At 48.2% G+C, this 16,603-nt stretch overlaps 1 protein-coding gene and 1 long non-coding RNA gene across 10 annotated transcripts in view; one reads left to right on the top strand and one right to left on the bottom strand.

Annotated features, from left to right (window-relative positions):
* Positions 1-16,603, top strand: part of RABGAP1L (RAB GTPase activating protein 1 like) — a 263,348-nt gene that overhangs the window by 215,453 nt on the left and 31,292 nt on the right. The gene's annotated exons all lie outside the window — the stretch shown is intronic.
* On the bottom strand, positions 7,006-13,034 carry LOC135328997 (uncharacterized). Its single transcript, XR_010390118.1, has 2 exons — positions 9,209-13,034; positions 7,006-8,783 (listed from the first exon to the last, which is right to left on the bottom strand). It is a non-coding gene; the product is annotated as an uncharacterized LOC135328997 (long non-coding RNA).

Genomic DNA, 16,603 nt, shown 5'->3' on the forward strand with positions numbered 1-16,603 from the left:
TTCTTTTCTGGAGAGTAAGTAGTGTAGTAAGCATGGAGGTAAATTGTTGATGATGTTTAAATTGTTTGTGTTTAGGCATAAATAAATGACACGAGGCTGGTAACTGGAAGGGCTGTAGATAGCATGCTTTGGAGGATCCAGCTGAAAAGCTGTATTGAAATGTCGTAGTATGTTTATCACCTTCTACTGCCACTTTTCCTGCTCCTTGTAGCTCGGGCTGCCCAGCATCCCTTCTGCAACAAAAGTTGTAAGGACAGGAAGAAGTGGAAAGCAAAGCATCACTGTGGGTCCGTGTATTGGGAAACCTTGACCGCATATCAGCGTTTTTCTATTCTGTTGTTGAAGCAGCAGATGAGGACTGAGTCCTCATTATGTTCTCATATCTGTGCATTAGTCTTTCGACTTCCTCTTTTTGATTAATGCAATTTCCTGGACAATAACTATTAAGTAAAATCTGATTATGCAAGTGAAGATAGATAGTCGAAAGCCACGCCAAAAACAAAATCCCATCACAGGGAAAAACTTCAGAAAAATCCCTGTAGAATCCAGGTGGAAAGTAGTTAATCTGTAGAATAAACACGCTGTGAAATTGGGAAGTATAGGCACAAATTCAGTGTACGTGCACAGCGCGGGCTCAGAGACTGCATGTCACATTGAGTCACCCAGTTACTGTGACAACAGACCTGCAAACGCTTTAGCTTTAACAAACCTCCAGTGCGGCTGCATTTCACTAGCCTAGCGGGGATTCTCCAGCATTTTCCCAAATAGGAGCTATAGATGTGCGGTCACTAACATAAATACGTGACTTACATAGTTTGGAGGCTTAGAGGTTAAGGCCTTGACCGCTGAAAAAAATAAAACTAGAGCTAAAGTTCTTAGCAGAGTCAAGTGACTGAACTATTCTTTTTTAATCTCAGAAATCCCTTTGTTAACCCATAGTTTAGGGCACGAGATCAAGGACCTTCTTGTACACCTTCACGAGGAACAGTTTTATAACAGCCGGAGTGAGCCACCCGGTCGTGCCGCGAGGGACGCCCCGTCTTTGCACAGTCAGGAATATTGATTATGTTTCAGTTGGTCACGAGTAGTGGAAGAAATCTGAAGCGGATCAAAGCTTGGATTCCTGCGTGCCCGGCGAGGATGCTCTGCTCTGCTCTGCTCTGCTCTGCTCACTCCCCCAGTCCCCAAAGGCAGCCTGGTGCAAACTGCTATTAAACAGGGTCTGCGCCTTCTGCTAAACTATTTTCCTGGCATAAGGCTCTTTCCTTTTTCAGCCTTTAGTGGACCCCCCCACCCCCCAAAAAAAAGAAAGTCAGACTGTAAGTTTTCATGAGTTTGCAATCTAGCTGGCCTGGCAGAAACAGGAAAAAAAATTCTTCACCTTATCACTGCCCACAATATTTTAAAATGGTAGCAGGTCCTGAAAATAGTAGATGAGATTTCTTTCTTCCTGAAGTAGAAACAAAAGTGGTCTCTTGCGGTGAAAGGAACTGCAGTTTGGTGACTGCAGAATATAGATCCCAGGAAACGCATTGTAAACCAAAGCTGTGATAATGGGAATAATAGATTGCAGGGCTGATTCTGCACTGCCGGGTCTTGCTTCTTCTTGAAACCAATGGTGCTAGTTTTCTTCCTTACTGAAGCTCTTCTGGAGCTTGTCATCTTCCCGTGGACCCGTATAGATCCGAACCCCGTTCTTTTTCATACCAGCAGGGAACTCAGAGGCAAAGTAGGCCATTATTTCCTTTCTAATATAAAGTGAAATATAAGTTTGTGTCGTAGTGAGCTTCCTTCAAGTGTACTTAGTTTTTTCCTTTTTGAAGCATAGTTCGGAGCGGGACGTATCCGCCTCTCTGAAGAGGAGAGACGTAACGTAAGAAACCAGCATCTTCTGCTCAGGACAAAGCCGGGGACAGTTTGCACGTCTCAGAGCAGGGGGGGGTTGATGAGTTCTTGCAAAGGCAGCCGCTGCCTAGTCCAGGGGAGTCTGGTTTAGAAACACACATTTGCTGTATCTCAAGATGAGCCAGAGGCGTCTTCCCCAGCTGATGTGACAAACCCAAGCGCTTCAGGACTCGACAGAGAAATTCCTAGTCCCGGCCAGGGGAAGTGAGCCTGGGAAGGCGTGAATGGGAAAGAGGCACTGCCTGGACTTGGTAACCCTCAAAAATCCTTCTCCTCTTGTTCGCTGACACCAGAAAAACCTTCAGCTCTGAAGCAAAAGGGTTCCCCACGGTCACAACTGAATTATGAGCGAGTTCGGAGCGAGGGTGGGTGGTGGTGGGCAGCGCCAGAGGTCCCTCTCCTGCTCTGCCTGCTCTCACAAATCGCTCTCCATTAGGCAGCTTCTCCTGAGGAAGCAGAACGAGGCCCTAATGGCCTCGGCAAGCAGGAAACAGGCAGCGTATTTATAGATCCAGCGCTGGGCTGAAAGCTCACAGAGATGCTTCTTAGGCATCCTGGCTCTGCTGGGAACAGCGAAGAGTCCCTCTTTATTTTCCTTCCAGCTTTTCTTACTGAGATACGCCAAAATTTTCAGCAAGAGTAATGCTGTAAAGGCCTTTGTTGCAAGCAGTGTTTGTAGAATATCTGTTTAAGCAGGTGAACTGTTTACCTAGATGCCTTACAGATTTTCAGTGTTTGATCCCTCATTTATTATACAAGACTATGTATCATTTGGGGGGGTTGGAGGGGTTGAAAAATGTTGAAAGTCCCTAATATAAGGGATTCCTATGGTCTTTAGGGAATGATGAAGGCTTGTGTGGAATAACCAGATATCATATGGTCATACGTGGCTGGGTTTCCTATTTCTTTCCTTTTTCGTTGCTGTTATGATGAAGCTGAGTTAAAACAATTACCAAGAGGATGTAGAAATACACACTCTGGGAGGCTTCTTAGAAATAGCAGTAATGATGGCTCTGAACTTTTTAATGTGCCTTACACTACGCTAATGGATGTAAAATAGCATTTTTATTCTAAAGGCAAATTCGCTGATATCAGAAGAGGAGACTTCGCTGCTACAGAATTGTAAAGAACACACAGTAGACCATAATATAGGAAGGTATTAAGCTTTTATTTTTGTGACCTTGTGCAGAGAGTAAGTAGTTACAATATAATTCAATCTGAAAGTCTGGAAACCGTGTCAGAAAATGACATTTCAAGACATTTCATGTGTTTTTAGTGTATCTTCTCTTCCAAATACCTAAACTTTGCTGATGCTGTTTGCTCTTTCACTTACACTTCTTTTACACTCCTAATACACATTGAGAACCCAAGACTCAGGTTTGTCTGTACTTTCGCATATTAAATCACTTCTCCCCACGACTTTCCACTGCCCAGAATCTTCTCTGGCTCCACATCTGTACTCAGGTCCTTACTCACGTCCTGCCATGGCTGATGGCCCCTCCGTCCACCCTGCCAAGGAAGAGAAGCCCATCCGTGTTTGTACTTCTCTACCTTCCCTTTTTTTGCCTCTGCTGATGGTAAGAAGGTTCTGACCGTATCAAGAGGAGGGTGAATGGAGCCCGTCTGTGTTATGCTGAGCCTTAGCCCTGCATATGCTATTGGGCCGGCTTCAACAGGCAATGCAGGCAGCTGCTATCCCTGCAAGCCATACCGCTTCCCTATAAACGGGGCTAAGCACTGGAAAATGAGCACTATCTGGTCATAGCTAAGACTGGGGAGGTGCATCTGCAAATACTCATTTATGAAAGTGGAGAAAAACCTCCCTTTTGAGTTTTGATGTAGTCTTTGGTTCTTGAGACCTAAAAGAAGAGTATCTTCTTCCAGTCACTCACTTTGCTCAAGTCCAGGGAGCCCGCGGTTTCACCAGACGCTTGGCTCTCCAGATGTCCTGGAGATGAATGTATCACAGCAACTCAGTGAAGCAGAACTTTATCGTCTCCCGTTCAGAGGAGGGGAAGCTGAAGCAGATGGTGGGAGCTGCGTGCTCAGTCACGCCTATCGCAGCAGCAGCGCAAAAAGGAAAATGTCCAGGTATAGTCACTGATGTGCTTCTCTAGCAACCAGCTCACATTGTTCCCAATGAACTACTGTAGCCTGTAGCTCATTTTCTTGTATACATGTACTAGGAATCTCTCAGGACAATCTGTTGTCTCTATCTCTATTTCTTTCCTCTGAGACTAGTCAGGTACCTTTGATAGATTCTCTTAATTGGCTCATTAAGGAAATGGAGGGCATCTGTCCTTACTGTCTGCCACGGCAATGAGCCTCGGCTGCCTTCCTTTCAGCCCCAGACAGCCTGAAACACAGAATAGCGCTGAAGGTGTCTGAGTGCGTAGCCCCCCAGGACCCAGAAATCATAAGTATGAGGACTGAAAACGGCCAATGTGCTGATTCTTCAGGATCCGTAGTTTGCTTTGCTGCCTGGGAAGCAGCTAATGGCAGATAATGGCTTGTGCGCACTTCATCCCGTTCACGGGAATGTGTTGTGTTGGGGCTTGTGTAGAGTCAAACGTGGGTGAAGAGTCTCCCTGCTCTTATAACTAAAGAGCAAATTTGGCTCACGTGCCCAAGGAGGGCAAAGAGTAGGTCTTACTCTATTTCTAAAGCACCGCATAAATATAGGGCATGCAGGAAGGGAAGCCTAGAGTAAATTATCACTGCTCCTTTTGAGGAGGGGAAAGGGCCACCATTTCCCCTCTTCTGTTTCGTGGAGAGCATGGACAAGCCACGAAACGTTGCCCTCCTGTCCTGACTGCCTTCTCACACCACTTCCAGGGGGTCTCGGGGCGTGAGGATCTGTGCTCGTGTCTTGCCAAGAGAGAACTGCTCACACACATTTGACAGGGGAAAACGATTAACTGTTACGATCTGGCCCCAAATTCAGTGACCCAGAAAAATCTTTCATTCAAAACTCCGATTTAAATCTTCCACGAAACGCGTACGCATGTTGTTGTTCTTGCTGCTCTCGCTGGTCAGTTCTCTTCTCACAGGTGCTGCCTGTGTCATGATTTCTCAGTGTTCACGTGGCACCGGCTCCAGGAGATTCGAGAAAGAATATTATTTAGAAGAAGTATTTGGCCAGAACAAGGGCATCTGTGAAGCTGAGATTCGGTCACTCTAAGGATTTGCAGGGAGCAGATTCCTTTGGTGAATGTAGAGGTGGCATCAAGGTAACGTGGAGCTGAAATGGTGGGACATACATTAGAGCACCCCGTCGCTGCAAACGTGCTGTATAGTCAGCTGTCACTGATGTAGCAAGCGTGGTCTGATATGATTGGGTTTGCGCCATTTCAGATCGTTAATAAGTAGTTAACCATGAGGTGACTGTAAGGGACGTCATTTTAATCAAGGGTGAATTATCACCTGGCCAGACGTGCTGTGGAACGGATCGGCACACATGCGGAGCAAAGCCCCTTTGCCACGCTGATTAAAGGTCCTGCGCGCTCTGGAGACGCCCGTTAGAGATGCCCACCGCATCTGATTCACAAGTTAATGCTTTTCTCCTTCCTGCCGTTCAAAGGAGCCTCCCCAGCTTTACGTTCAATTTGTCTTTTTCTGAAAAGCTGCTAATTTCATGCTGCTTTAGCCCGGCAGCAGAGAGCCTGTTGCTAAGCAACGTCCCAAATAATGAATGGGCCACAATCGAGCTGCTTGTCTGCAGCCGGCCTTTATTTAGGGTTTTTTTTTTTAATTATTATTATTTATTTAGCTAAACAGATTTCTTCCGTAACTTGGAAGCAAAGCTGTAAGCCGCCGAGCTGCAGCGTTGTGACTTTATTCGGACATCTGTTTGTCTTTTTTTCTAACAGCGTTCACTGCCGTATTTTTATGTTTTTCCTGCTCAGCAGCTCTGCAGACTCCTCGTGATATCTGTTGAGCAGCAGCGGCAGCTATGAGTTTGCAGAAAGTGTCTTTTTGAGGCACGGCTGGCCGCAGACCGCTGTCTTCGGTGCGAGATAGCAGCTGGGAACCTGTTTGGTCCCAACAGTTGAGGGAAAAAAAAGGAAGAACAGAACAAAGATGGCTTTAAGCCATTTTTATGCTTACTTTATTTTTGGCTGCTTTAACTTCAGCTCTGTCCATGCTCCAGCCTTCCCTGTGCCTAGCTAGAGCTGCAAAGACTGTAAGGACGGTGATCCGCTGTGCTGGGAAAAGCCCCAGCGCAGAAGCGGTTATACAGGATCCGCTGCATTTTTGCAGGGTGGGGCTGGGATTTGCCTTCAGTTACATCAACTGGAGGAGCAGGTTCCCGATACCCTGTTTGTTGTACAGACTCACTGCCAGGAGGTTTGTGGTGCGGAGATGACCTTTTCCTTGGCTGCCCACGGACAGACGAGGGTAGCTGAGGGGTAACCAAGCTGTTACCGTACCAGTTTCTCTAGTCACGCTCCCCAAATTTATTAGAACAACAGAATTTATTTAGATCAGCAGGTACCAAACTGTGTTTTCCTTCTTTCCCTTTATATTTTTTTCTCTTTTTTGTTCAGCATGCAGACACAATAATCATGAGCTGATTCTCTGGACTGTGCTTCTCCCACAGCTGTTGCCTTCTGGTCCTCTGCTTGCTGCCTTTGGCTGCTGGCTGCCTGGCAGTTCCTTTATCTGTCCCTTGCGTTTTCATCATGGACTTCTTGGTAGAAAAACATTTTTCTGCTGTGATGGTGCATCCCTTAGCTGACCCTCTCTGGAGGAGCACAAAGAGAGCCCAGCCCGTAAATGCCTGCTTTTGTACGTGCAGTCCTGCGGAAGAGGGGCTGCACACCAGGCCGAATGTAATTTTTTTTCTCTTTTACATCAAAGTGAGATGAGGAAAGTGAGGTTTTAAGTCCAAATTGAATTTTCCCCTTATTTACTTTGAGCATTCAGTTACCATTTTGGAGAACTCAGATATTTCTGAGATGGTGGTTTGGCTTGTTCATGCTTATCTAGCTGTACTCTGAATTTTTCAGAATGAACTCTTGGGTTTGTTGTCATTTCTGATGTAGCTCTGTCACTTGGCTGTCCATATTTCATGTGCACCCGGAGGAATGCCGATTCCAGAACCTTAGCCGATCTGTTGCCCTCCATGCTTTTTTTCTTTTTTTTTTTTTTGGATATGGTTGAGATTTCAGGAGCCAAGCTGTGCTATTTGTGTTAGTGCGTGCCTTTTGGTGCTGTTGTTCACATAACGCTCAGAAATGTGCTAGGTGCTCCGGTAAGTATTTGAGTTATTTCAGGTATTCTCTAAGCTAAGTGAAGAAAACAAAGGAGCCTTAGAATGATCTGAAATTGTCCTGCCCTGAGAAGTTGTTTCAGGAGCTTTCAGCAGGACAGAATCAACAGATCTTAATTTCATTCATCAAAGAAAGAAAAGGATCTTTCATATGGGGAGATGTCAGGTGTTCTGGGGAGCTGAAGATCGTGATTAACACCTTGAGTTGCACCCAGAAAAAGCAGGGGGCTGGTGTGGATGGGGATCTCCACATTTCTTGCTGTGGCTTTTCTCGCCTGACGTCCTGGGCTTTTGCTCTGTGCATGTACAAAGTGCCAAATCTGGATTTCAGCCATGAACTTTCAGAAGTCTGGCAAAATGTAGCGTGGTCTGCGGTGCTGAGGAAAGATAAACTGTACCTGCTCAGAGAAGGGTGTTGCAGAAGACAAAGCTGCCCTAGGGCTACGTGGTCTGGCCGCTGGCTTGTGCTGCTGCCTCCTCCTGCATCTTCAGTGCCGGTGCTCAGGGCCAGCTCCCCAGGTTGCTGCACAGATATCCCCTAAAATCCTGTTAACTCTGGAAGCTCCAAGAAGAGCACAGGAATGCAAACAGGACCGACACAAGGAGCCCAGATCATATGTTCTTAACGGAAGAATAAAAAAGGTGAAATTAAAAATACAGTGTTGTCCGAAAAAAAAGACCTGAATGTTTTGCAGTGTACCAATAACAGATGGCCAAAAGCACTGAGATCGCAGGTGAGGACACTGGATCGTTAGCTCACAGCAGGCTTTTTCTCTTGCTGCTGTTACACTCTGTTATGAGAGAGAAGATGGCTCTGATTTAAATGTTTCTGGCCTTTCTCTATTTCACAGTCCTAAATAATGTTGAGAAAACGACACTGTTTGTATTTTCCCCCCCAAGATGGTTCAGTGGGGGCAGCAGCAGTCTCAGTAGTGCCAGCACCACGCGAGAGCTGCCGGTCGGAGTCGCTCGTTCCACCCCCCTCACATCTCTTAGTGCACTGCTGCCTCCGTCGCCAGTCCCTGGGCCGCTCTGCCAGCCCCGCGGGTGTTGCTGAGTCTCTCTGTGGTCCTCCAGGTTACTGTGAAGCTCCTCAGCAAGGTGTAGCTACGGAGCAAAACAACTGCACAGCGCTCCGGTAAAACCACCGCCGTCTGGCTGAGAAAGGGGATCCAAGCCTTCACCGGTTCTACCGCGTAATCAGCAACGGAGTCGGTCCCCCACAAACGCAGCAGCAAGGGACATCTGTAACCTTTCAAAACATTACGTGTGCCATTTGGATTTACGTTGCATATAGAATCCGTATGGAGACCGCGGCGTAGCTTTTCCTTTTCCTGTTAATTATTGATTAGTTTATTAGTTTATTTTCCTCCATTTTCAGATGGTATCAGGTTTACACCATTAGTTTAAATGGTGCCGTTTATTATGAATAAAAGAAGGAACCCTCAGGGTTTATTTTTGCAGTCTGCAAAAGGGTGTTTTGAGGAGAAATGCAGGCGCACCCCAATTTTCCCCGCTGTTAACTTCAGTTGTAAGCACAGAGCAGGTCTTTCCAAACACGAATGGATGGGAGGCTGAACCTGCCGCCTTGTCACTCGTAAGCAACCTTAAAAAGAGAGAGAGCAAGAGAAAGTTCTCTTCTTGGGGAGGCAGAAATGGGATGTGGAAACATCTCCAGCTCTGATGCCTGGGTGAAGAAATGTCTCGTTAGCATGTGGAGAGCTGTTCCAGTCACTTGTGTAAGAACCTGCCCGCTCTCCCCCTACGTACCAGCCGTCTGAGCTCTGAAAATAAGCTTATTAGGAGTCAAGACAAGTTAATCTGTAAATCATATGTAAATACAGAAGCTTTTCTCATTGTGGTATATTGAAGCATTCAATGTAGATGCAAATTTTCACAGTAGGAGACTAGATCAGCACAGTTCAGCGCTGAAGCAGTTTGTCTCCCAAATCATCTTCTGTGAGCAGAATTTCCCTTTCACTGTACTGTATGGTGATGAATAGCGGCTTAATGGGAGAGGATTATGCGAACCTGAGATTAGCAGGTGCTGCTGGTAGTCTGGGACAGCTGAGCAGCTTGCCCAGCCCTGATCTCCTCTCCTCATCTGAACCTGACCTGTACAAATTCCTGCACCATTCCTGGTCCAGGGGAGCACTACGACTGAGCCGACTTCCTCCTCCTGCAGCAAATGGACCTCTTCTCAGGTGCTTTCTTTATCAGATCCCTGTCCTTCATCTTTGGTGCGAATATGCACTAGGAGTTCTGGTTTCTGTACTTTTTTGGCTACGTTCTGTACTTTGACCTCCAAGTTAATGCTTTAATTTTTAACCGCAGCCTTGTGGGACAGTGTTGTATCAATAGTTTATACTTTTAATGCATAATGCATGAAACAGTATCATTTCAGAGTCTTCAAGCATTCCTCAGTCTAGACTGCTTCACACAATGAAACTGGCTCACTCTTATGCCGCAGCCACCCCGGTGCTGGGACTCGTGTCCGGTTTAGTGCAGTTTAGCTAATACCATGCGCCAGTCCCTGCTCCCCCACGTCATTTCGGCCTTAATTATTCTTATCTTCAGCTCGTCTTCCAGGTAATCATCCCGCTGATTTATTTTTCATGATTTGGGATATGCCATTATTACTGTGCTGTTTACCCATAGAAAGGTCTCGGCTTTTCCATTAGGCTTCTCTCCGGAGTCCGGTTGGGGCGTCCGGGGCCACAGCCCTCTCCGTGGCTTTGCCCTGGGGCTTTACACGTGGCCCCTTTACGGGGGGGCTGCCCCATCATCGCACGGGGCACCCCAACATAGCGGGTTTGTGCCTGGCGGCATAATAATAATAATACCTCTAGTTTTGCATTTTCCATGCATTTTACCATTCTTAATCTTCTCAGGCCCACTGGGAGGTGGGTAAGAACTGTTTACCCCTATTTGGGGAGGGAAAGGTAAATTATAGAGATTTATCTACCTTGAGAAACAGTCAGGTGTGGGTTTAGTTTTAGAAGCCAGGAGTCCTGGATGCCAGTCCGAGTCTCTCCGTGTGACAAAGGCTGCTTTTTAATGTGCTACTTGATGTTAATTAATATCTTTTTTGATTGATGATCATATTCTCTAAATGAAAAGCCAGCAGACCTTGGATGAAGATAGTGATAGTTACATGTTTATTGTACAGTTATTGTTTCTATGAGGACGATGTTCTGCTGATGGAGCTTTCTCTCAATAAAATCGGCTTGGTTTAGCTTGTCAGATATTTGAGCATTCAGATACTCAGATCCCTGAATCAAGCTATACCGAAGTCAGTCCAGGAACCCACATAAATAATTCTGAGTGCAAAGCAGTACTACTGCAATGATTTTCTTGAAAAATATGTTTGACCCCAGTTTTTTCTTTTAAATATCAGTTGAAGTGATTGAATGCTACAGTTTTAAAATAAATGTCACAGTAGGGACTGTGCAGGATCAGCTGATTGTGGAGCTTCGTTCTCAGTGGTGTTTGCGTGGTCAAAACGCCCCACAAACGTTACTCCCTTCTTGCAGTAGCAGCCCCAGGGAATACGTATCAGAGACGCTTCCCGTGGCAAACAGGTTGCTAATGCTTGTCGCTTTGGTGGCTGGATGGGCCTGGGGGTACTGATCCGGCTCTGCGGGCTGAGGTCGGAGACGGTGGCCGTGGCCCCGAGGCTTGTTTCCGGCGTTCCTGGCGCTGGCCTGGGCGCCGAGGTTGCCGCCCCTGGGCCGCGGCGCTGCGTGGTGTCTGGGGGTCTGCCGTCACTGAGCGGAGACCAAAACTGCTCCCCCAGAGCGGAGCAGCGAGGCAGGACCCGGGTCCGCTGCTTTCCGCGAGGCTGGGCTCCGAGCCGGCGTGGGAGCCTGCCTGCGCCTTCCGGATGGTTTCTGCGGGACGTCCGGGGTGCAGGCTGCCGTCACCCATCCAGGGCACCGCCCTCTTCCCTACACGAAGGGGGACACTTCTGTCCGACAGCTGACATCCGAAGAAAACTCAGTTCAGGAGAGGAAATAAGTGAGTGCTAGTGCCCTTTGAAAGTGCAAGTGGCAGGGTGGGAAAGAAATAGGAAGACATAAATTAAAAATGTGAGTGTGATTCATTAGAAAGTGAGCGAGAGTTAATTTGAAAGGCTGTAAAATAACCTGGGATGGACTGAGCTGAACCCTAATGGAGCTGTACCTGCTTTTTGGCATTCCAGCCGCACCGCTTTTCCCTATTTTTCAGGTTCATGTAGTGTTTAGAAATCGAAAGGGGTGGATTTGTTTTCCCCAGCTTCACACCCTTGTGATTTACTTGTAGTTTCAAGTAAATGTACAGCCTGAAATGTGATGCAGACTTGACACGGACCGTTTCAAACTGCATGCGTTAGTAACCTCTCCTTGACAAGCAGAGCACGCGGAGCAGAATTATTTGAGAATATGCTTTTAAAAACATGGGGAGCGACCTTCAAAAGCTTGGGGAGCTGTCAGCTGGCCTGGTATCCCACCTTCCATAGTGCTAGTGGTGAGGCCTGATCCGTGCACGCATTTTGAGGGTTGTTCTGGGAGCAACACAGGTGCATGCACCCATTTACTAAAAAAAAAGAAAAAAAGCCTGTTACTTGACATTTTAGATAAAACTTGGAGAAGCAATTGGTGAGCACACAGATGAAGCAGAGCCTGCCAGCTGCTTTCATCGGGGGCATTCGTCATGAGCGATCGCTTGGTATTCAGTGCTTGCTTTGAATCAAAAAATAAGTCTAACGATATTTACTTCCTGATGTTCAAAACCGGAACGGCGTCATGAATAAAAGTGTAGCTTTCTCGAAGGCTGTATCAGCACAGTAGTAAATGGTTTGCTCATTAATTCCCCAGGATAAACACATTAGTGACGGGCAGGCAGGCACTCCCAGCCTCTGCTTCCCCTAGCAAAGCCTTGCGTTGGGGATCAGCGTGGCAGACTGGCCTCCGGAGGACGGCGATCCTGGTAGCCTGTGGTGCCTCAGGAAACGCAGGGTGCAAACGAAGTATTTGGGATATTTCTTGCTCTCTGACTGTCAGCGGTCCTTTTTGGGCGAGGAGAGGATGCAGCTTTATTTTGCAATTCACTGTGTTTAACTTGAAAGCGTTTTTCACTGATGGTTGTAGTCACAGACAACCCCATTTGAGACGCACTGTGATGGGCTGGACGGGTAGCAGAAACGGCTTGGAGCAGCTGCAGGCGATGCCACGCGGCCTCGGCAGCCCGCCTGCCCTGCTGCCGCCTTCCCGGCTGCCTGCTTGAGTGCTTGCTCTGCAGATCGCTGCTTTGGAGGGACCTCCAAAACTCTCGAAAACACGTCGCGGCGGGACCTGCTTTCCTGGTCCTTGATGCAGGTGCTGCAAGGCAGACGTCGTGTTGTGCAGAGAAGTGCTAAGTTGGGGCAGCGTGTGCAGTCGAGGTGGCCGAGTGCAGCCCTGCACGCGCCTTGGCCTCTCCGGCTTCCCTGCAGCGAGCGTGCTGGGACCGTGTCCGCACAGACGTACATCCTTCCATCAGTGTAATTCAAGCTGAGAAACATCAGTGAAGATACACATTAGTCAGCATCCAGATCAGGAGTTACGCTTCTTGCGATCGCTAGTTAGGACACGTCAGATTTACAAGCCCGCAATTAAGAGGACACATGAGAAGGACTCAGCCGACAAAACAACAGTGAGACGCCCCCGGCGCGGTCGCCAGCAGGGCGGTGTGCGGAGCCGCTGGCCGTCCCTCCAGCGGCAGGTATCCGCGCGTGGCCGCGGAGCCCGGCCCGCCGCACCCGCAGCCCGCGCGCCGAGGGCGAGCGCTCCTAGCATTAGGCTTTTAATGTTTGCTCCGAGGAACCCCCCCCCACGAAGCCGGGAAGCTGAAGAGGAGGGGTCCTCTGCAGCACGCCTGGAAGTCTGAGCGCGTTCGTGCGTGTCAGGTACGATCTCGTCAGCGGGGACCGAAGAGCAGCCTTGGGGCTGGAGCTCCCTTCTGCCGCCCCATCGAAGCTATCCCTCCTGTGCGACGTGTTTGCAACAGCTTTGCAAGCCAGCGCCTTTGGAGAAAAACAGGAATTGGTAGTGAAAAGAAATGCATTACAGGTGCATTTCCAGTGAAAAATACCTTTCTTCCTCCTGCAAGGGTTAAGCGTGATCAGAAGCTGCTTTGGTCTCAAGGATTGTACCTCAAGTGCTGCATTTTTGTTTGCCATAAGCCTATTAAAGGCTCTCTGTTTCCTAGCAATCACATGTAATTCCCCCCCCTCCCCCCCCCCCCCAGTTAAGCGAAAGAGATGTTGGTTTTTAATCCTGCACACTACAGCTGTTGCTCAAGTTTCCTATTGAAATGCAAATCGCACCTGGTGCTGTTGATAGCCGGGCAATCTTTGATAAAGGTACTTCAGAAGCGCAGGGCAAAGAGGGAAGCAAGGTTGCTCTTCTGTTTGCTCTGGAAAGCGAGCGCGGAGCCGTGTGCTGCGGACGCCGCGAACCGGGCGTTTCTGCAAGGTCTGCAGCATCCAGCACGTGCTCTCATCGGGCACAAACGCACAGCTGAAGTGATTTATACTCCTTGCGCAGGTATGATTTTCCACGCCGCTACCAGAGAGAGTGAAAACGTGGTGGATGAGTCTGAAGAGAAGCGCTAATTCAGTCAGGTGTTTTTGCTTGCTGAAATTTAGTTTTGTGAATTCTGATTTTTAATAAGCTTCCCGAACTTCTCCCCTTGCGCTGGCTTTCCCTCTGCGTCAGGCGGACGTTGGGATTCCTGCCTTGGCAAGGCAGACGGCGTCTGGACGGCTGCTGCGCTGCGCAGGGCTCCTAGGCGAGAGATAGCGTGTCGCTTTGTGATCAAAAGCAAAACAGGCCTAGGTTCGTGTTAAAGACCTTCAGCCCTGGAAACGATCAGTTGGATAAACTGGTTTTATTTCGCTTGGAGAGGCACGAGCTCGTTCAAGGAGCACTTTACAGTTTGCGTTGGTTCTGCGGGACTGTTTTGCCCTGTGTTACAAATGGAAGCAAAAGGATTTTTTGGGGTGTGAGGTGGTGACTTAATACCACCACCAAAAGGCCTCTGACAGGTGCCAGACGCAAGTCAGGTCTGCGGAAAGGGAAGCGTGAGCGCTTCGCGGGAGGTTCGAGGGGAAGATTCGGAAACCTGTGGAAAATTGCAAGAACGCCCGGAAGAAATCCTCCGTACGCTGTTCTCTGCGAGCTTACAGAGCAAGCCAAAAGGAACAGTCCCCTGCAAAGGAAGACTCTGCCAACAAGAGTATCAGCTTTCTGCTATAAGCTGGATGTAAAGAATAACGCATTGCCAAAAAAGTTTGAGGCAAACAGAAATAACTCCGCTTCTGCTGTCAGGTGCTGACGGACATTTGTTTGCTTAATAATAATTTGCTTTGGCTGCTGCGTTTTCATCTGCAGCCTCGTGCTGGAATTTCACCTTCTCCCCAGGACTTCTTCAAGCTTCGGCAGGTGCCGGGGCCCCGTCGCCCGGTGAGAGCGCGAGCAGGTGTTTCGTACGCGCTTGCCGCAGGGAGACGGGGCAGCCCTGGGGAGGGAAATACCTGCGGGAGCTGCGCCGCCGGCTCACGCTTTCCCGTGACGCTCCTTCCTCATCGGCGTCTGCAGGTGGGTGTGAGCTGCCGGCAGCGCGGCACGGCGCGGCACGGCACGGCACGGCACGGCGCGGTGAGGAGCCGCACGCCAGCGCCCTGCGACCCCGCGCTCGCTGCTGACGCCAGTCCGCCGACAAGATGATGGAAGAAATCTCTGTGATGGTGGCTTACAACGCCCACGTCTTCAGCCAGCTGTACGATGAAGATTTTCTGGCCAATCTGGTGGCGGTCAGCAAGCCCAAATCTGTGGTAGGTGGTCCTGTTGCTCCTTTGCCAGCAATGCATAAGGTTATACTCTTCCAGTAGTCCCGGCCTTCTGCTGACAGCGATGTAGTAATTATTTTCTCTTTTTATTATTTTTTTGGAAATTAACAATTTATTCCAGCGGAGGGAACGTTATCGAAATAATACCTTCCTGAGCTCCGGAGGTTGGAAGAGAATGACTTGCTCAGTAGGAAAACAGCACATTATTATTGAAATAAAGTAATTAAGAGAATAATTGAGCTTTTCTAATAGCAGAATCAATACGAAATGATGTAAGTGCTTTCTGTAGCTTAGCACATCAATTAAAGGTTTGGGCCAGATGCTCAGAATACACGCAGGGTCTGTGGTGTAGGTCTCTGTCGTTCATGAAATCTGAGCTGAGAATCTGGCCTTTACGTGGGAACAGTGATTTAACACTTTCATACCATGCTATATTTTGAAATCAGCATAAGCATTTGTAAAAATTTTTTAGTTAAATTATCAATTCCTTTTTTCCTAAATAACATATATGCATGTATAAATTACACGTGTAGTATAGACATAGAGGTCCCAACACTTCCATGGAGCTAGCTGCAATGAAGTCACTGGTTCCCACTCTGAACTTAGGTACCAAAATTCATCTTTGGTCTCAGATTCTGCACGTGACCCCAAGTGTGAGCCAGCCCACCTTGAATCAGTCAGAAGAAGCCTTTGAAAATAAAAATGAGTGCATAGCTGTTGAGCTTAACTTGAAGGCAGATGCAGATCAATATTCAGTACGAATACAGATAAGGTTGATTATTTAGGAGTCCAGCTGAGCGTCCCTGTTTGCACGTTTTGGTCTGCGTATGTGTTTGTAACCATGCACTAAGTAACTCATAGATACAGCTGAGGTGGTTCATTTAGCTGTGACAAATTGAGTTTTCTCAGGAAAGGAAGAAATTTGCTTTATTGCTTTGTATTATGAAACCTCTCTACACACACTTACTGTTTGCTTTCTTCTGCCCTTCCCTGCTCGGGAAGTCCCGGGTGCAGGAGCTCGCCTCCCTGCGTCTCCCGTAGACCTCCGCATCTAAAGCAGAGTTTTGCCCAGTACCATTTGTTATGATGCCTTTTTTGGTCTCTGGCTTCACCTAAGCTAGACTTTAAAAGGTATATTAGCATAGTTAGCTAATGAATATGGAAATCCAGGGTAAGAAAAAACTGTGTGCTTTAGTATGCTTCACCTGAGCCGGTTAGAGACCGGGCTCCAAGCACGCTTCAACCTAACCAGCGTGTTAGGTGTGGCATCCTTTTCTACGCTGGATTTCTTTAAATATGTAATATCCCTATAATTCCTTGTCCGGCCAAAGCCTTTTCCGTCTTAGGTGATTGCTCTGGCAGCATTTGTTATTCCGACCAGAAGCCCCGAATAGCGTTGTCTCTCCAGCCGGGTGCCCAAGCCGGGAGCCTATCGGGAGGAGCTGGGTGCCCCGTGGGCTCCGCGTCGAGCGTCCCCGGCTCGCGGCAGCCCTGGCGGGGTGCCTGGCCTGGCCCGGCACGCGAACCGCCTTCCTCCGTCCACCCTCTGCGGCCGC

This window comes from Dromaius novaehollandiae, chromosome 8 (genome assembly GCF_036370855.1).
Source record: "Dromaius novaehollandiae isolate bDroNov1 chromosome 8, bDroNov1.hap1, whole genome shotgun sequence".
NCBI lineage: Eukaryota > Metazoa > Chordata > Aves > Casuariiformes > Dromaiidae > Dromaius > Dromaius novaehollandiae.